This window comes from Nilaparvata lugens, chromosome 4, assembly GCF_014356525.2.
Source record: "Nilaparvata lugens isolate BPH chromosome 4, ASM1435652v1, whole genome shotgun sequence".
Lineage (NCBI taxonomy): Eukaryota > Metazoa > Arthropoda > Insecta > Hemiptera > Delphacidae > Nilaparvata > Nilaparvata lugens.
Window position 1 is genome coordinate 8399861 of NC_052507.1, and position 22537 is coordinate 8422397.

General features: G+C 33.2%; 1 protein-coding gene across 1 annotated transcript in view; it reads left to right on the top strand.

The window, feature by feature from the left end:
* The window catches only part of LOC111044119 (protein TANC2), a 513289-nt gene that overhangs the window by 331998 nt on the left and 158754 nt on the right, over positions 1 to 22537 (top strand). The window lies entirely within an intron of this gene.

Genomic DNA, 22537 nt, shown 5'->3' on the forward strand with positions numbered 1-22537 from the left:
CTGCTCTGTTGAACGATAGACAAGGATAGCAACACCAATGCTAATCACACACTGCCATTGTAGACCTCATTATAGGTACCGAGTAAAAAGCCTTTATTAGTGGTGCTTTAGTATGTCTGTATAGAACACATATTGTTAATAGATGAACCTATTTCATACCTTGCTATTGCAATCAAGCATGGTTACTGAGGGAGAGTGAATTCTATATATTATGCTGTACATTGTGTGATATTCACTTATCTTGAAGATAGAATTGGCAGGGTCTCAGTATCTGTTTGTAGAGATTTCAGTTCATCAAGTGTCTATTTTGATTAGTAAGATGAGAGTATTTCATAGCTTACTGTTGCAATCAATATCCTTGGTTTTTTTGGGAATGGATCCTATTACATGGTTTGATATTACTTGTCTTGGAGATGAAATTGGTAGGGTCTCAGTATCAGTTCGTCGAAATTCCAGTTCATCAAGTGTCTATTTTGATTAATAAGATGATAGTATTTCATAGCTTACTGTTGCAATCAATAATCTTGGTTTTTTGGGAATGGATACAATTTTTTGGGAATTACATGGTTTAATATTTAATTGTCTTGAAGATAAAATTGGGAGTCTCAGATCGTCGAGATGTCAGTAGAACAAGTGCCCATTTGATAAGTAAGATGTTGCAATCTACAACCATGGTTCTTGTGTGGGGAAGAATTCTGTATATTATACATGATTTGATATTTACTTGTCTTATAGATGTAAAAGGGAGGGTCTCAGTTCGTCGAGATCCCAGTTAATCAAGTGCCTATTATGATTAGGAAGATGAACCTATTTCATACCTCACTGTTGCAATCAATATCCTTGGTTTTTTGTGAGAATGGATTTTATTACATGGTTTGATATTTACTTGTCTGGAAGATAAAATTGGGAGGGTCTCACATCGTCGAAATGTCATTCCATAAAGTGCTTATTTTGATTAGTGAGACGAGCCTATTTTATACCTTACTGTTGTAATCAATATCCTTGGTTTTTTTAGTGGGAATGAATCCTATAATCCTATATTATACATGGTTTGATATTTACTAGTCTTGAAGATAACATTGGGAGGATCTCAGTTTCTCGAGATCTCAGATAATCAAGTGCCTATATTGATTTTAGTAGGATGAACCAATTTCATACTTCACTGTTGTAATCTACATCAATGGTTTTCGTGTGGGAAAGAATTATGTATATTATTCATGGTTTGATATTCACTTGCCTTGAAGATAAAATAGGAAGGGTCTTAATTTGTCAAGATTCCAGTTCATCAAGTGCCTATTTTGACCATTTTTTGAAGTAGTTTAAATTAGATTAGATTTCTTTATTTATGTATGTTACAATAATTATTAGTAGATTTTACTAGTAGATAATTAGCCTACTTGTAGATATAATAGAAAGGGTCTTAATTTGTCAAGATTTCAGTTCATCGAGTGCCTATTTTGACCATTTCTTGAAGTTGATTAGATTAGATTAGATTTCTTTATTTACGTATGTTACAATAATTACTAGCTTATACACTTGAGATACTGAAAGAAGTGGAAAGATCAGCCGTCTAGTTCGTCAAGTTTTCACGACATCATGCAGGCTTGATACACACAATCAGCTACAGAGTTACACACTAGTTAGGGATTAGTGAGAATGGGTTAGAGAAAAGCTAGTTAAAGTTTGCGTTTGAGAAAGGTTTCTCTTTGAGGTTTACTTTCAAATGTTATCAAGCTGGTATTATCAGTTGTTAAAATGTGTACTACAGGGTAAAGTTCTTGGCAGGAGAGGTGTTGGTAGGAGACAAATAATTTCCTGGTTGAAGAATTTGAGAACTTGGTTTGCAGTGTCCACCCCGTAACTTTTTAGAGCGGCTGTCAACAAAGTTTTAATTGCCAGATAATTGCCAACATTCGGTAACGGATGGGTACCAAAAGAAGTTTATTTAATAGTTCTAGAACCAGATATGGGCTTATTATACTGTATAGATCCACTAGACTTCCTGAAAGCAACAGAAACTTGACGAACTGAATACTGGACGTACTGAAGTTGCCTATCCGGGCTGATTCTTGATCAACTGAGATCTGCATGAAGTGGATGTCATCCATGAAATACATTATAAAATTTCATGTTAATTCTTCGTGTATGGTTCCTCATTGAACAGCGTTCAATTCCAATATTTTTTCAAATCTTGAACAAAGTATTCCAATTGTTTGTATGTTATTGTTTGAGTATCCTTAGTTTTTCTCTCCTAATCAGTGCTTCTTTGCAAAAATATAAATAAAGAAATAAATAAATATATTAACTGAGTTTTGAATGAAGTGGATGTCACATTATAAAATGTCATTCTTATTCTTCGTGAATTTTTCTTCATTGAATAAAATTTCACTCCAATACATTTTCTCAAATCTTGAACAAAGTATTCGAATTGTTTGTATGTTATATGTCTGTTGCTGTTTCTTCATTGCTCCGATACTTCACTCAAATCTTGAACACAATATTTGGATTGCTTGTATTTTATATGACTTTGTATCAGGTTGATTGTGAAAGATATATGATAATGATTAAATGAAAAACAATATTCCTGTTGTCACCAACCCACTGTCTCTTTCTATCTTAAGTCTGCAACATTCTCATGCTGAGGTATTGTACTTTTCATTCATGCATCACTGCTTTTCTGAAAAACATGCACAAAAAGATGTAAAGAAAAACAGGAATGATGTACTTAGCTCTCAACCTATTATAACTCAAAATGGGACAGCAATTAGACCCCCTGTGGTTTGTAGTTCACTAAGCCGACTTGCAGAGAGTATATAATATATATTGTAAATATATCTATAATATATTCAACTTCACTATATAATCGACTGTAAATAATGTCCCACGCTGAGGAATAAATAAATAAATGAGTGAAGGACGTACAAGCTTTTATCTTAACTGAAACGTGTAATACATCCAAAGTGACTTAACATTAAATACTGTAATTCATTATACAGGTACTGGTTGAAGCAATAAAGTATCTATGATGAAATGCTATTTCATAGAATAATTCCTCGGTAACTAACATTGGTACCTTATAAAATAATGAATAATATTGTCAGTTACATCACGTTTTACTTGGATATAAATGGTGATGATTTAGGTTAATCCCTACTGTGTGGTTTCACACATAATAGCTTCTTTATTTGAGAGTTGGTCAGGTGTCTTATTTTCAACGATTTCATTAACAATACATATTTTGTAATGTTTATTTGCAGTAGATATTGCAAATAGATGTTTCTCCAATACTTGACGTGTCATTGAGGTTTATTATTATACATGAAATGGTCTTCGACTCATAAATATCCAAAAAAAACTTTATAATTTTCAGAGATTATTCTAAGCGCCTCTTGCTGCAATTGCATTAAGTACAATTAAAAACTGATTTATAGTTTATTTACTATATTAACGGTTTACAACTAATATATTTATGTTGTTGTCCAGTATATACACAAAAATAAGACTAAAATGAGCATAAACGGTATGATTCATTCATATAACACCCGCCAAAGACAGCTATTTACTGGTTTATCTATAATTATTATAAAAGCGAAATGGCACTCACTCACTGACTGACTGACTCACTCACTCACTCGCAGAACTAAAAATCTACCGGACCAAAAACGTTCATATTTGGTAGGTATGTTCAGTTGGCCCTTTAGAGGCGCACTAAGAAATCTTTTGGCTATATTTTAACTCTAAGGGTGGTTTTTAAGGGTTTAAAGTTCGTCTTTTAGCATGTATATTCTTCTTATTCTCTTAATTATAATTGAAAAATGTCCATACCATATGTTATATATATATATATATAATATATATATATATATATATATATATAATATATATATATATAATATATATATATATATATATATAGAACTATAATCTAGAGAGAGTACCTCTTCGAAACAGTTGTTAACTACTGGTAACTAAATTATTAATTTTGTCAGGTTGGCATTAAGTTGAGTTGACTTTGTTAGGTTGGCACCAAGTTGAAGATTGAAATGCATTTATCGCGGAAAAATTGATTGGGCACTGCTACTTCAATCAGAGCTAGTATTATCATAATAAATTCACTTCAATTTGATTATGAAAGACTGGGAAAGTAGACACGTTTGTTACTTTTGTAACAGAATATGGATTACATTCGTTCAAAACATGACTCGAGTCTCAGATTTTCAATAATATTGGCATGATTTTGCAATGAAGAATCAAATTTGATTTGTTATTATGAAATTTCCTAATTTTTCAATTTTTTGTTACAGGTAAGGGATTTCCCAGTCGTTTCTCCAGTAAACTTCTCTAGTATCTGAGTAAGTAACCCAGCTTCAGTTTCGGTGAAATATCCACTTCTTAATTTACTTTTGACTAAATTCACTTATTTGATTTCACTTATTTTACTTATAATATGAGTGAGTAACCCAGCTTTATTGGTAATGAATCCTTTACGTTCTCTATCATTTTCAGGAAATATCCACTTCCTAATTAACTTTTGACTAAATTTACTTATTCAACGGTTCAACTTACCATTTTTCTGGGAATGAAATAAATAATACAAGGTATGGATTTAATTGATTCAATAGATGTCGTTGATTTATGGGGATCATAAAATAATAAATCAACCAAACACAAATCAATTTCATGAAGTTTGTGTAATCAGTGTAGTTCTTGGTCAAGTTGCTCTTTTTGTTACGAACGATGTAAGAAATGGCTGGTATTGCATCAAATGAATGTAATAGAATGAGCTTTAGTAATATAACATTCAAGTTGAATTTCGTTTCATAATTGAATAGACTTAAAACGTTGTCAAAAATCCACTTTAATAAAGTCTATCCAATTATGGAAAAGTTCCATAACATCAACATTCACGCTACAATAGTATATTTCGCACCTAGAGCAGAAAAACATTTTTGCCCGTGGTGCGAACAATATTTTTCGCCACACTACAGGTATTGCTGACAAAATAAATAAAGAATACAAAATAAAGAATACTTGTTAAGCTATCGTACCTATCTCTTGATTTTAGTGGTAGAAGATTTTTGCAGTCAGGATTTCAGATTCTTTTAAAATTTCACTTGGAATACCACAGTCATCTTCAAGCATTTTTGAAAATTCGGAATGCACTAATCAACAATAAATAATCGAATAAAACTGGTTGCGAAGCGAATTAGTTTGATTCGAAACTGGAATTGAAATCATGGTGACTTCAGCTGATGATGAAAGTGGACACTCGCCCGATCTAGCGGATGACTTATTAACTACTTTCATGAGCGGCTGGAAAGAGACAACTTTCTGGCCTAGACCGGAAAAGAAACCCTTTTCTGACGTCGTCTGCAAACAAGGTCTTTCAGATCTACGTAGGGACTGGAAAACAGCTGCTTTCTGTGCAGTGTGGCGGAAACTTAATTTCGTTTGATGTTTCACATTGTCTACTATGCTAACAAAAATATTGTGATTATTGGAAAATGTATATTCTTTTTCTGAAATGTATCAGGAATTAATTGTTTATGAACTAATGCCAGAATATATTTCGTTGACGAAGAATCACCTAATTTTTAGAGAAACTGTGGTTTATTGAAACATATTGACTAAACTTTGTTTCCTTTTAAAAGACTCCTCTGTCTAACTGGTATTTTATTATTCTCATAAACGATTATAATTGCATGAAATTGAATTAGATAATTCACTCAATTTAATTGGATAACTTGACTACTTTTCAATTGGGAAGGCGTGTTGGAGTGCAACCAAACCTCTTTTAATGGAATAACTGAATAGTTACTAATTAACTAAGTAACTAAGTAAGTAAGTAACTAAGTAACTAAGTAAGTAACTAAGTTACTTTAGTTACTAAGTAACTAAATGAATAGTTACAAATAGGTATATACAACTAGTTTGATTGTTTCACAAGCGTAACCAACCCTCTCACAATCGGATAGTTATAATGAATAGTTTCAAATAGTTATACACAATTCGTTTGTTTGATTGTTTCGTATTTTAACCCTCATATTTCAAACCTCCCTCCATTTCAATTAAGGATGGAAATCATCATTCAATAGCATCTTTAAGGTAATTACAGATTATAGTACAACATTTAATTAACAAAATCTAATAACAATCCTATACCTTCACAACCTTATCACCCTTTTCAACTGTGAATATGTGTTTCTCTTCACGTACTTCTTCTACCTATCTATACGATATAATACAGGGATGGTGAATATATAATTCCATACTACGTCGTCTCAGATAAATCGTGTGAGCCCTACTACGTTTGTTAACTATCAACGTTTACCGTTTGTTAACTATCAACGTTTTTCGTTTGTTAAATATCAACGTTTTCAGTTTGTTAAATTTCAACGTTTTCCGTTTGTTAACTATCAACATTTTCCGTTTGTCAACTATCATCCTTTTGCTCAGTGAGCGCTACGTTTGTTAACTTTCAACGTTTTCCGTTTATTAACTATCATTCTGCTGTTCAGTGATTCCTACGTTTGTTAACTATCATACTTTTGTTCAGTGAGCCCGTTTGTAAACTATCAACGTTTTCCGTTTGTTAACTATCATCCTTTTGTTCAGTGAGCTTTACGTTTGTTAACTATCAACGTTTTCCGTTTGTTAACTATCATCCTTTTGTTCAGTGAGCTTTACGTTTGTTAACTATCAACGTTTCCCCGTTCTTAACTATCATCGTTTTGTTCAGTGAGCCCTACGTTTGTTAATTATCAACGTTTTCCGTTTTTTAACTATCATCCTTTTGTTCAGTGAGCCCTACGTTTGTTAACTATCATCCGTTTGTTCAGTGAGCCCTACGTTTGTTAACTATTAACGTTTCCCGTTTCTTAACTACCATCCTCTTGTTCAGTGAGCCCTACTTTTGTTAACAATCAACGTTTTCCGTTTGTTAACTACCATCCTCTTGTTCAGTGAGCCCTACGTTTGTTAACTATCAACGTTTTCCTTTTATTAACTATCAATGTTTTCCGTTTGTTAATTGTCATCCTTTTTTTCAGTGAGCCTTACGATTGTTAACTATCATCATTTCGTTCAGTGAGCCCTACGTTTGTTAACTATCAACGTTTTCCGTTTGTTAACTATCATCCATTTGTTCAGTGAGCCCTACATTAATTTGTTAACTATCGTTTTCTCAACTACCATACTTTTGTTCAGGTGTTATGATATGAAGGCAGGAGCATACCTCGGCAATTAACGATTTTTGTTTTGTTATGTTGTTGATGATAGAGATGATGCTGGGTTATGATAGAACAGGTAGTAGCATTAGCATCAATATACGTGGGCAGGTTGATTGTCGTCTGGAAGGAAGGCATAATTTAGGAATGGAGGTGGATGATGCTAGACTGGCTCGTCTCTCCAGTCAGACGGTCAGTCTCCACCAGTCTCTGTCAGAGGCGTAGTCAGTTTTGTGGTCTGGAGGTTTTCCCTCCATTTCGTAGAGATTTTTCGTCTGTGATTCGGTGTTTATTTATCTATTTGATAATATGAGTTAGGGGTTAGGTGTTAGGTATATTTGAAACCTCCTCATAGTGTATTTCAAATCAGATTCTTCCGAAATTACCTCAACATCAGGAACTTCAGGTTTCCCTCCATTTCGAGAAGATTTGTAGTTGGCAAATCAATGACTTGTGGGAAGTATTTGTGAAACCTACCTTTGCAGATCCAGTTGTTCATCCCTTCGATTTATATTGCATGTATAATTGACCGAGCGAAGTGAGGTCTTAGATTCAAGTCGACGGTTTGGTGTTTAAATGTTTGAATGTTTATATGTTGCGCATTTACGGCGAAACGCGGTAATAGATTTTCATGAAATTTGACAGGTATGTTCCTTTTTTAATTGCGCGTCGACGTATTTACAAGGTTTTTGAAAATTTTGCATTTCAAGGATAATATGAAAGGAAAAAGGAGCCTTCTTCATACGCCAATATTGGAGTAAAAAACAGACTATAGAATTATTCATCCTAAATCAGCTGACAAGTGATTACACATATGTGTGGAGAAGCCAGTCTATTGCTGTATTTCCATAAGGTCTATAGTTTCAATCAGGTACTTGTGGATGAGAATACTGCGTGAGGTCTACTGTTCACCGAACTACTAGTGGTATCCCAAATATAGACTACAAGACTGATGGAAATCACCGATCTGATTGAGGATGGAGAAAATGGTAAATTTATTTCTTGTTTTCATTGATTGATTGTCTTGCTACTAACTTGTAAATGAATATTGTTTTGGTTGCGGATTTTAAATGAACTAATGGAGAGAATATTTTGATATGTGGAACTTAGATTGATCTGAGAAATGTCTTCAAAATTGGAATGAATTGGAATATTGCCAATTGTACAACAGTATACTTTCAAATTCGAGTCTCAGGACCGTGACACCATAGAGAAACAATAGTGTGAGTAGATATCCAATGGTATAGGGCGTTTATGTCGCAACTTTTACTGTTATCTCAAGACGATTACTGTCGATTATTGTCGATTTTTACTGTTTTGACCGGGCAAGAGTGTATGAACGGCAGGCACAATATGAGAGACTACCAGCGTCATAAAGCTTCACGGGAAAGAACTACGTGGACTATCGGCTTGGGATAACAGTAAAAGTTGCGACATAAACGCCCTATACCATGGGATATCTACTCACGCTATTGTTTCTCTATGGTGACACGTTTTAATGACGTATTTTTTCGACTAAATAGTCTATACCAGACAACATTCTAATTTATTTTTTCAAATTATATATCAGTATACAGCTCACTTAAGATCATATTATACATCAATATTGCCTATTATATTGAATGTTGATTCAGGAGTGCTTCTTATCAGGAATTTAAGAAAGTAATAGATTCCTTTTCCACTCTAATTTCATCAATATTCAATTGTTTAATTGAATCAGGGTAGCTTGACGCTCCATGAATAGGAAATAAATTGATGGTATAACTTCTTATTAATTGGGATTTATCAAGGTGCGTACAGATTTACGCGCCACGAACATGAGCAATTCACTTTTAATCAGCTGATGCCAAGCTTTTTATATCTGTATCTTACCGTTTCTGTAAAAATACAGATATAGTCAGCTGATTAAAAGTGAATTTCTAAGTGATTTACGCGCCGCGAACATGAGCAATTCACTTTTAATCAGCTGATGCCAAGCTTTTCATATCTGTATCTTACCGTTTTTGTAAAAATACAGATATAGTCAGCTGATTAAAAGTGAATTCCTCATGTTCGCGGCGCGTATATCTGTACGCACCTTAACGATCCAATTTTTCACATCAATTACTGTATATTTGTTTACAGTATTTTGGATATAGGTTTGAATATTCATCAATAAGTGGATTGTTCTCAAACTATTCCATCTTCATAACTTTCTTCTACATTGATCTTATAAAATGCTTTGAAGATAAAGCTTCTGCAGGCCATATCTTGCAAAAAATTCCTCTTGAGGCTCATTGTATGTCCTGTACCTGACATTATACAAAAACAACATTCACTCCTGAACTTCAAACTCTGAAACCTCTGTATAACATTATAAAACTGCACTTCAATTCAATTTCAATTTTATTAAAAAACACACAAAACAAGACAAAACAAAATTACGAAACAAATAAAACATAATAGAATTGCTCCCAAGTGTTCAGCAGAGCACTTAACCAGTTTTTCTATTATAATACGATTTGAAGCATTTAACAACTTTTAAGCGGCAATTTAAATATCTGACAGCTTCAAGTTATCATCGGGTTAGTGGAAAAGTTGATAATAGCTTGGATTAGAATCACTTTTCAAGGTCTTTCTGCTGAATTGATTATCATTCATGAGCCTAGTTTGATGGTGCTTGATTAATTCTATCCCTCAACAACTACAACTGTTTCATATATATATTTAATATATAATATGTAAATATGTATATATTTTATATATATTTACAACTGTGCATATATTTGACTACTTGAGCGTCCAGCAGTCTAGTAATAACAACGTGGGTTGCCTCTCCTTAAAGTGAGATTCACTTCAAACTGTCAGCATTGTTTGAATGGAAAGCATTGACGTTATCCATAAGGAATGCTGACAGTCTGATAAATTTCAGAAATGATTTGTGATTTGTTACGCCTCCTTGATTTGCGGACTTTTGATACTTTTTTCTGTTTCCTATGTTGATCTATTTTAACTCAGCTATACAAGTCCAGAGTCTAGCTACTGTACTCTATTCTTGATTTCCGATTTGGATCTAAATATTTTTGAACTTGTTATATAGGGATGGTTAACTTACACACGGTTTATTTAAATCTGATCTTCCTCAGAGTGAGGAAGTTCTCATTCTTCATTAGTTCTCATTCTTCTACTTCATTGGTCATTACTGATACTTCATTAGTTCTTCTAGTCTTCTAGTTCTCATTCATAAGAATCAGATATTGATACAGTTTCAAATATTTTTAAACGTGTTATGTAACTCGAAATAGGGATGGTTAACTCACAAACGTTTTGTTTCAATTTCATCTCTCACCAAGAATCAAATCAAATTTATTTCAATTTTTAACATAACTTACACATCTTTCAGAGCATGCATTAACTTCTAATTACAAAAAAATCGCTTGAAATAGCTAACATACCCTGAAAAGAAAAATACAAAAGATCTTTACACTGGAAAATAAACCCAAAAGTTACTGAACCTGTTTGGGCAGATAAAAAAGTTGTTACAATAATTGAACAATACAAAAACAAAAGAACAAAGGAAAGAAGTTAAAAAACTGAAACGACAAAAGCAAAGAAAAAAAAAAGAAAGAAAACTTCAGCATCAGTTGAACATTACAAAAAGGAAACTAATAACATTGCACAATAGATTACATAATAGTATTACAAGTTTAATAGATTTTTTATGCTTAACAGCCATTAGAAAAACATTATTGTTAGAGTAGATTATAACAATTTTGTACCTTTTAATTTTTGATTAGTGCAGTCATAATGTACCCTGCAGCTCTACTACACAATGTTGTCATAATACTTTGATACATCTTCGTGAATCAGGTGTTTGTGCAATAAACTACAGAAGGATGTCTTCTGCCTACATCCTCTTATATTAACAGGGAGCTTGTTAAAAAATGTTGGTGCCAGATAAGAGAAGAATTTTTTAAAAATAGCTAGGTTTGGTTTAGGGCCTTGCACATCTAGCTGATTCCTCCCAACCCTGCGCGTATTAATCAACCGCATTTCTCCACTCCGATCGAAAAAAAGCTTTAGTGTTTTATAGATATACAATTTTCTGATTGGCAGTATTCTGAGTTCATTGAAAGCCGGTGCAGAGTGATCATATCTACTTCTATAAGACATAATTCTTATGAATGATTTCTGTAGGATAATTATTGGTTGTAAAGCTGCCTTATATGCTCCCCCCCAAACTTCCAGGCCATACTCAAAATTCGAGTTAATGAGAGCGAAGTAGATCCTTCTCATCAGTTCCGCATTACAAACAGTCCTAAGAAGATAAAATATCCTTACATATTTCAACAATTTTTTCTTGACATATCTTGTGTGTTCATGCCAACTGATTCTATTAGAAAAGTTATGAAAGTCTAGACTAGTTCTCAATCCTCTAGTTTATTCTAGTCATTCCTGATATTTCATTAGTTCTAATCTTTTAGTTCTCACTCAAAATTGAAAAAAAAATCAAATTTCTTTCACTACCGTGAAAAAAACATGTTATTGACAAAGTCGTATCAGGTATTTGACTTTGACTCTCAGGTATAATGATTCTCATTCATTATCAGGCAATATCAAGGCAATTTTGAAGTAGATCGAAAAACGTCATTATTATGATGACTAAAGGACATATTCTACGGAATTATCAAAACAATTATCTCAGTAGGATAAGATAATTCAATGGATATATCTGGAAGTTTGATATTCGATAAGCTAAAATTATTATCCATCTATATCTATAACACTCCACTTATCTATCATTTATGCATGATTTTCTCTTTTTCGTAAGTTGAATAGTCTCTATTTACTCTATCTCTTATTTTATCATTCAGTGAACAATCAATTCTATAGGTAAAAAGAAACAGGAAAATCATAAAGAACCAATTAATCGTAATGGAAATAGTCTAAATACATATAAAATTTATCAACTTTCTTACTATTCAAATATTCACTACAAAATAAAAATTAATGAGCCTACTTTAATAATAACTGTATTCCATTTTTTTGTGTAGTTGAGAAGTTGATATTGTGTGAATACTCATACTGAATGAAAAAGACTAAGAAATTATTGTCAAAAACCAAAGTTCTATTGATACTTAGAAAGACCGGTTTCGGTTATTACACCATTGTCAATCTCTGATAAACTTGCAGTTTAAACTGAGTTTATATATCTATATAGACAATGGTGTAATAACCGAAACCGGTCTTTCTAAGTATCAATAGATGTGTGGTTTTTGACAATTTCTCAGTCTTTTTCATTCAATTCCATTTATTTCGTAGAATTGTCGTACACAAGTTAATAGTTGATGAGGAATTAAGATTATTTTCAATTCATGGATGAATGAATGAATTCATGAAGGCATGAACCTTCAAGGTGTATTTAATTAATTTCTTCCAGGATCAAATATAGAGTTTCACATAGAAAATATTGATAATTAAAAAATCACTGATAATTATTATCAGTCAATTGTACTCCTTTTTACTCTTGATTACTATCCTTATTGTATCCCGAATCCCGACTACTCCTGTTGGCTCACTAACCAAATGAGTCTTATAATAATAATAATAATAATAATAATAATAATAATAATAATAATAATTCGTTTATTTCACTGCATTTTTACAATAAAACATTTTTGGTCTTGCTCACAAAACCAATCTCTTTCCATCTTGTATAGAGTATCATGTGTAGAAAATTATCAGTCATTGTGGTGTGAAGAATCGATTTGATTCGAATTGTAACTGACTGCAATTCGAATTTACTTCAACTGGTTGATCACTCCCTGCTCTCTATCCTCTCATCTCTCTCACACTCCCTTTTTCTCTCTCTTCATTGCGATTCGCACCACAGGAAATGATTGTAACTGGTCGGTCAACGACCGATTTCTCGCTAGATTGATCTTGATGCTTGATGCCACTTCCGCTGTCTGCTATTTATTGAACTTGACCTTATCCAGCCTATATAAACCAGGTTTAATACCATACAATCCTGGTTTAAGCCTCTATGAACTAGGGTTGAGAGTGTTGAGACTGTATAAGCCTGGTTTAAACTCTTATTGGTCCTTTAAAGCCTCTATGAACTATAGGTTTGAGAGTGTTGAAACTTTATAAGCCTGGTTTGAATAAACCCTTATTGGCCACGTTAAAGACTAAGGTTAAGTGTGTTGAGACTGTATAAACCTGGTTTAAACTCTTATTGGCCCCTTAAAGCCTCTATGAACTATAGGTTTGAGAGTGTTGAGACTTTATAAGCCAGGTTTAAACCCTTATTGGCCACATTGAAGACTATCAACTATTGATAAGCCACGTAACAGGTTGTCCTAGAAGTCAGAACTGCTATTTATTGAACTTGACCTCATCCAGCCTATATAAACCAGGTTCAAGCCTATATAAACCTGGTTTAAGCCTCTATGAACTAGGGTTGAGAGTGTTGAGACTGTATAAGCCTCGTTTAATCTCATATTGACCACGTTAAAGACTATCAATATTGATAAGCCATGTAACAGGTTATACTAGCAGTCAGAACCAAATCCAATCTAATCGTATTGATGAAATAAAATCTGTGTTTTCTAAGTATTGGGACACAGTGGAGGAAATGTTGTCTACTATAGTTGGAGCAAAGAGGAAATATGATAGAATATACTGTTTATTCTATGGTTAGAGGTATAGGTAAACTCTAGCTATCATCAACCAATCAATCTCTCTATTCAAGACATAGAATGTTAACTTGTACATGAATGTGTCACATTTATAATGAATAACAATTTATAATTTTTGGGAAACATATAAGAAAGAAAGAAACACAACAAAAAAGAAACTATAACAGCCAAGGTATCCTGAGTTTAGGTATCTTTATTATCTCTCGATCAGCTGCTAAATTGATTCAGACGTTATCATCTAGCCGAGTCATTTGTTGCTAAGTTGCTTCATTAATTACATCCTCGCTATTTGTTACTAAGTAGCTAAATTGATTAGTGAATACATTGTGGTCAAGTGGAAGAGTGAACTCCGCAACATCAACGAATAGAGAAGTAATTCTATCTTTTGCAAAACGAGATAACGAACGACGAATTCACACACTAATTATTGAATTATGAATTAAGCACTACATTTCATTCAAGAGAAGACATCTGTGATGCTGAATTAATGACACTCTTAAACGAGGTTAAAGAGTCGTTGGAGCTCTGTCATCTTAATTACTGTCTCAGTGAAATTTTTAATTTTGACTGGCAGCTCTAACCACATTGCAAGAGACGATTCCAATAGTACGAACAAAGTTTGTATGCTTGAATTGCTGTAGCTGACTGAAAACTATCCTTATATTAGTGGGACAAACAGTGAAACAATACTGATCTCAGTTCAATATTTCGATCTTACGATTTTGATTTTGATATTTTATACTTTCCAGCACTAACCTGCGACTTTGTTCTACCCTGGAGAGAGAATTACATATCAAGCTTCAAAATGAACAACTTATCAATATTTATAGCTGGATTTCGCCCGATCTAGAATAGCTAGAATATTCTCTCTAGCTGGTTCTAAATTGAACTTAAATAGTGAGCTGTGATTGGTCGAAAGTCAGGAGTGACGTAGTCAGTAGCCCCTCCCACAACTAGTCTCAGTAACACTCTCACTGCTCTCAGCTAATCGGAGCAGGCATTGAATCCACCAATAGCATGCTAGCTTTTCTAACACTAATAATGTTCTCGAGTATTCTTCAAATACAGAATTGCCGCCAATTATCCCTCCAACTTGATTATTACATTCAATAAATATTTCTTCATTGATTTTATTCCTTAAGAGCATGTGAATCAATACAATAAGCTGCCTATTATCCCTCCAACTTGATTATTACATTCAATAAATATTTCTTCATTGATTGTATTACAAAAGAGCATGTGAATCAATACAATAAGCTGCCTATTATCCCTCCAACTTGATTATTACATTCAATAAATATTTCTTCATTGATTGTATTCCTTAAGAGCATGTGAATCAATACAGAAATAAATGTTAACAAACTTTAAACATTGATAAATCGTGAAAAATTGATAGATTCAATTATTGTGTATTTTTATTGTACATCACGTATCTTATAATTGAATGATATGAGTAAACAGAGATACATTGTTGATGTTTCACATTCAATTCATATTGATATTGCCATAATATAGATAATATTATAAATCGAAAAAAAATATCGGTAGGCTACACTTTTTTGAATTATTTTATAAAATAAAAAAATAAAATAAATAAAAGATAAAATAATTCAAAAAAGGGTACTCAGATTTTGATTACTATTTATATTATAGTAGCCCTAAACAGAAAAGTGAGATAATATTATGTATCTTTCTCGAGTTCTAGTCTGTGTATTTTTGAAAAAATATATTTCTATAAATTCTATGTGTATCTTCGTAACTCGATATATTCCATGCTTTATTCCATACAACTTACAAAGTTGTGTAAATCTAAGAGTATAGAATAAAACGATCCAAGAGTAAAATAATCAAAGTATATAAGTTTTCTTTGGTATAAGGTAGAGAATACAATCTATTCTAACTCAGAAGTTACATGAATTAGAGTATAATTTCTAAGATTGGAATATCATCAATGCTGAGTTGTAAAATAATAATTTATAATCCAATTTTGTGATTTCCAGAAGCTATCAGCAGTAGAGTGCTAACTAGACAACAAATCACGTTGTTGATTGCTGTGAAATTCCTTCTAGAGCCTTTTATTACCTTCTCCAAGAGTTTTGTTGTCCATCTCGTTTAATTTATTCAAATCGCCTGAACAGGTGTGGTAGATAGAGGTTTCAATAAGTTATAATTATAGAATATAGCGTATTATTTGGACAGCTCTGTACTTTTTAACAACAGTAATTGAATGCTGTTACAGGCTCACTCCAAGGTGAACTGAGCAATCAATAAACTTTAATGTTTTCATGGTTAAATCATGAATTATCAGGTATTATTTCTTGAGTAGTTAACTGTGTTTGTAGTGGAAAATCGTGATGGGAAAATCGAATCATATTTTCTTTGAGGGAAGCCTAAGATTTTCCGTTATGTTCTCCAGAATTACCTTCAGCGTTTCTTTTTAGATTATGAGGTGGGTCTAAGACCAGGATTTTCCGTTATGCTCCGCAGAATTACCCTCAGCGTTTCTTTTTAGATTATCAGGTGGGTCTAAGACTAGGATTTTCCGTTATGTTCCGCAGAATTAACTTCAGCGTTTCTTTTTAGATTATCAGGTGGGTCTAAGACTAGGATTTTCCGTTATGTTCCGCAGAATTACCTTCAGCGTTTCTTTTTAGATTATCAGGTGGGTCTAAGACTAGGATTTTCCGTTATGTTCCGCAGAATTATCTTCAGCGTTTCTTTTTAGATTATCAGGTGGGTCTGGAAGGGTAGTTTTCAACTATAGCTCAAAGAATAGCTTGAAAATAGCTGATTTGAAATGATTTGAATAAATACAATACCTTTTGTTTGCAAGAAACTTTCATTCTTTTACTTCAACTTAGTTTCATTCTCCACAATTCCATCACAAGTTGGAGACTCATAATTCCTTCGAAAAATTACTTTCAAAACAAGGTGTGACCGGGGAAGTTTCAGCTGTCAATCACTGCTCTGTCTTACATTGATGACTATAGATTAGTCATAAATCTATCTGTTTCCTCATTGGTTATTGATTCTGTTTTTTTACACGTAAAAAGGTTACTCATTGATGTCACCTGTTTATGATTAATCATCAGTCATATGGTTTCCCCGTATTATAATGGGATTCACTTTAAACAGTACTATAGTGAGTTATAATGGCAGCGTTTGATTAGCAATGGTATTGCTATCCTTGTCTAACATTCAACAAAGCGGATAGCGCTATCTCTTTCTCGCTTTGCTGTTGCCAGATCGTCTTTTAACAATGTAGAATTAATAATTAATTAACAAAATATTTCATCTTAATTATGTAAATTCATTATAAAATTGATAAAAATTATAACTTATTGATTAATAAAATATGACTGATTATTCAAAGGAGAATGAACAGTTGATATTACATCTATAAACCTGTATCTGCTACCGTCTATAGAAAGCAGAGACAAGACAGAGGTTCGGCAACGTTTTTCTCCTATCTTTATTCACTGCCATTATAATGTGGACCTAACTATAGTTTGAACTATCTTCTTCATCAATAGTTATTTGTGCAACTAGTGCGCAAAGTGACAATTTGCTGCACCGAAAGAAAAGGCGAGGGCGGAATGGTTTCTTGAGTGCAGCAGAGGAACTTTGCGCACGTATTTCACATTAAGTTTTTCCTACAGTTACCATTGGATATGAAAAGTGGGTAATTATGGGTAAAATTGCCTGAAATCCATCAAATGTTTTTCTGTGTAATTTTATTATTGATAAAAACCTTAATCCTAAAATCCTAAAGTCCTCGTTGTCCTTGGTTATAATATCTACTTAATAAGGTGCTCGTTGTGCTTGGTTGCACCTCTGCTCACTATAGCAGCCACAGCAGTCACTCTTACCAACTTCATTTTGATTTTGCTGCACTGTTGCTCCATATAACCTACTAAGTATTTTGCGTTGCCATGTTGCAAATCTGGAGTGCAGGAAAAATTTTTCCCGCACTAGAGCGGAAAAGTGATTCTTTGCGTTCTGTAATCAGTGCAGCAATGGCCACTTTTCAACGTAACTGTAGGAAAAAAATATTGCATGATAAAATAGATGAATAATAGTCTGGGATTAAAACTATTTGAGATTAATCATTCAAATAATAGGCTATCAATTCTTGTCATTAAAACAATTCTGACAGATTAAAATGAATCCCACTATGATAATGTCAGTACACAGGTGTAATTCAGAAGTGCAAGGTCGTCAACTCTATAGTGATTTATTCATATCAGACTGTCAGCATTAGTTTGAATGGGAAGCAATAATGTTTTATTTGTAAGGAAAATGCTGACACTTTAAAGTGAATCGACACCTCTGCACCAACGTCACCTTCCTACTCATTTTTCTGTCACTTTTGCACCATTAATAACGCGAAAACTGTTCACAAATTAATCAGACTCTCTAAAAGGCTGGAGAGAATAATTTAGGAAATCTGTGGGTAGTGGTATGAGCATCATTGGGCGGTGTTTTGCTTCTAGATATTTTTTAGTAATTGATCTAATCTTTGGTGTCGAATTTTCACATTAACACTTTCATGTTCAGTTGGAAATTGTTCTGGATTCACTGTAAACTGACAATATTCTTAATAAAAAAGAAAGATGGTTCCTGTTCAAACAATACTGACAATAATTGGTCTCACTGTCTCCTTGAAATGCAAAATTATCCTTGAAATGCAAAATTATCCTTGAAATGCAAAATTATCCTTGAAATGCAAAATTTCCAAAAACCTTGTATATACGTCGACGCGCAATCAAAAAAGGAACATACCTGTCAAATTTCATGAAAATCTATTACCGCGTTTCGCCGTAAATGCGCAACATATAAACATTTAAACATTAAGAGAAATGCCGAACCGTCGACTTGAATCTTAGACCTCACTTCGCTCGGTCAATAATAATAATAATAATAATGTTCACAAGTTTGGTTGATAATTGGATCGTATTAAATTTTCATTCAAACTACTGGCTGGCCGCTTCGGCTCTATATAAAATGAGCGTTGCTATCCAGAGATTGTCAGTTTGGTGTGAAGGTAAGCATTCCTTACCGGCAATTAGGAGGTACTGGGTTCGATTCCCGGGCTGGGAATGCAAACAAATGATTTTTGTATAGTTGAGCTCATCGAATTTCCATGTAGCTGTTTACCCTGTTGTCAATATTTGCAGTAGCAGAAGTCATCGGGGTGATTTACAACATTCAATTGGATTTTTCGCTTAATATTAATTATTTTTACTTTCCTTGCCCTATTACCATAGGTAAGGAAAGTATTGCTTTCCAAAAAAAATTGAGGCACCCTAATTTCAAGTTCTCTATACGTTTCAAGGTCCCCTGAGTCCAAAAACATGATTTTTGGGTGTGTGTGTGTGTGTGTGTGTGTGTGTGTGTGTGTGGTGTGTGTGTGTGTGTGTGTGTGTATGAGTGTATGTGCGTCTGTGTACACGATATCTCATCTCCCAATTAACGGAATGACTTGAAATTTGGAACTTAATGTCCTTTCACTATAAGGATCCGACACGAACAATTTCGATCAAATGCAATTCAAGATGGCGGCTAAAATGGCGAAAATGTTGTAAAAAACAGGGTTTTTCGTGATTTTCTCGGAAACGGCTCCAAAGATTTTGATCAAATTCATACCTAAAATAGTCATCAATAAGCTCTATCAACTGCCACAAGTCCCATATCTGTAAAAATTTCAGGAGCTCCGCCCCATCAATGCAGATAGAATCCCAATTATCAGGCTTCAGATACAATTGAAACAAAAAAAATCAAGTGGAGTAGATTGAGCATGAAAATCTCTACAGTTAATGTTCAGTAACATTTTCACCTAAAATTGAAAATAAGCTTCAAATTCGAGAAAATGTGATTATTCAATTGCAAATTATTGTTGATTCTATTAAATCATTCATTATGATTGATTGATTGATTGATTGATTGAGTACTTTATTTATGTAGATTACAATATATACTGGCTTATACACTTATATACAATAGCTTACAATACAGCAATATTATAGATGAATTTACATAATATAGACTACGAAAATAATTATTGAACTGTATATGATATGAAAAAGCAGTTTGTAATATAATAACTATAGATAATAATCATATTGTTATGCATCTACATAAATTGGCGGAGCTTTAGACATATCAATGTCCATTCTTCGGAAAGAATATTAAAAATATCCTCCCCACTAACTCTCTACCAAAACGTTAATTTCGTTATTTAAACTAAGGATTTATTTATTAATGGAAATATTGTAAAAGTTTTAATCAATATGAATATTAAAGAAAAAAAAAACAGAAAATTGATAGAGTAAAATAATTATATAGGTAGATAAGATTAATAAAATGAAGTAGGCTGAAAGTAGATCAGGGTTATCAACTTTCAGTAATATACAGCATTATGCAGTGTATAATTGAAATAACATGAGTTTATATAATATATATATATATATATATATATAATATATATATATATATATATATATATATATACAATTCGTTCTATAACATGGTTTAAAGGTTTGTATTTGTGGGATGGGTGGGGGATGGATGTCATGTGATCGTTCTAGGGCCGGACAGTTTCAGTCATTTGTTCCAAAAGATGTTTTTTTAAAGTTAGGATGAAGCTCGCTCGGCTCTCGATGGACCTGATAGAAACAGGAAGTGCATTCCATGCACGACAGGCACTGACTAAGAAGGATTTTGTGAAAATAGTAGTTCGATGATTGGGTATCCTTAAAGTACTTTCTCCGGTTCTAGTATGTGAAGCATCTATCCTCCTACCTTCAGAGACAAATTTGAAATCATCTTTAAAATAGTTCGGATTACCGTATATCAAGATATCTCTAACAAGCTTGACTATTCGAAAAAGCCTCTGATCGGGAAGCTTTAATGTTGAACTAGCAATGTGGGCTGGGGTGATATGATCATGGCGTTGGAGAGAGTAGACGAAACGTAGACAATAATTTTGGCAACGCTGTAGTTTATCATTCAGAGTGACTTGCATATCGTTAAGAACAGAATTACAATACATTAAATGTGGGAAGATGAGAGATTGAACCAATAATAATTTAATGTTTCTAGGGAGGATATCGTGCATTTTCTTCAATGCATGCATGGCTGAGAATACCTTTTTACAAGTTTTGTTCACTTGTTCTGACCAGTCAAGAGTATTATTCATAATAATGCCTAAATTTTTAACTGAGCTACAGTAAGGAATGTCATTACCGTCTACACTAATTTTGTGGATCGATTCAAGGTCAATATTGTTTATAAGACGAGAATATCCAATTATAATGGGTTGTGTTTTGATGGGATTAAGCTTAAGGCCATTTTTCTTTGTCCATTCCACTATCGAATTGATATCCTGATTCATTATTCCAACTGTTTCATTAATTTTTGTTATGGGACAGCTTAAATAGATTTGAAGGTCGTCTGCATAAGTATGGAAACTGGAGAATTTGATAATGGAAGAAAGGTCATTAGCATACAAAGTGAAGAGGAGAGGGCCTAAAATTGAACCTTGTGGTACTCCATGCATAACGTTTTTCCAAGTTGACTTTTTGTCACCGACAGATACACATTGTTTCCTACCTAATAGATAGGATTTAAACCAAACTAACGAGTTGTGACTGAAACCAAGAATAGCCAACTTATTCAGAAGGACTGTATGATCAACAGTATCGAATGCTTTAGAAAAATCAAATAGGGTGAGGATGGTGCATTTTCTTTGGTCCATAGCTAACCTTATATCATCAGTGACACGAAGCAGAGCTGTCTCAGTTGAATGGAATTTTCTAAAGCCTGATTGAAAGTTATGAAGCTTACTTTTGTTGTCTAGAAATTTCACAACTTGAGCATGAATGAGTCTTTCTAGCACTTTGGACAATGCAGGTAAAATACTGATTGGTCTAAAATCCTCAACTTTATTGGGTGATGGAACTTTATTTAGAGGGCGAACCAGAGCAAACTTCCAGTTTTCAGGGAAAATGCCTTCTTCAAGTGACTTGTTGAAAATGTATGTAATGGTTGGTAAAACAGCAAATAACATCTTCTTGATAAATTAATAGGAATTTTGTCTACACCCATAGCATTACTATGAATACGTTGAATTGCTCTGAAAGTGTCTTCTTCTGAGATTGGATGGAAATGAAATTGATCAGTGATTGGTAAATCTAAGTTTGTAACCTGCTCTTCAAGATCATCAATGTGATTAGCAATGACAACTTCGTCGCGTTGGTTAGAGTGTGAAACGAAATGGTCATTATATTATTCAATGGTAAGTCAATTTGTGGATTCGATTTCTCTTTGCCAAGCCCGAATTCTTTTATTCCCTGCCAAAGTGATTTAGAGTCTTGTCTATTGTTTGTCATAAACGAATTCAAGTACCTAATCTTTGAGTTCCGTAATTCCTGTTTAACCCTATTTCTAAGGCTCCTATACTCTATCAAACTGTCCAAGTCAAATGTCTTTTTAAATTTTCTATGTGCTTTGTCTCTACGTCCCATCATCTTAAGTATGTCTTCAGTCATCCACGGTACTCGTCGTTTTCTATTAATCCTCCTTGTCACATAAGGTGCATGTTTGTCATACAAAGTCAAAGTCCAATTCTCG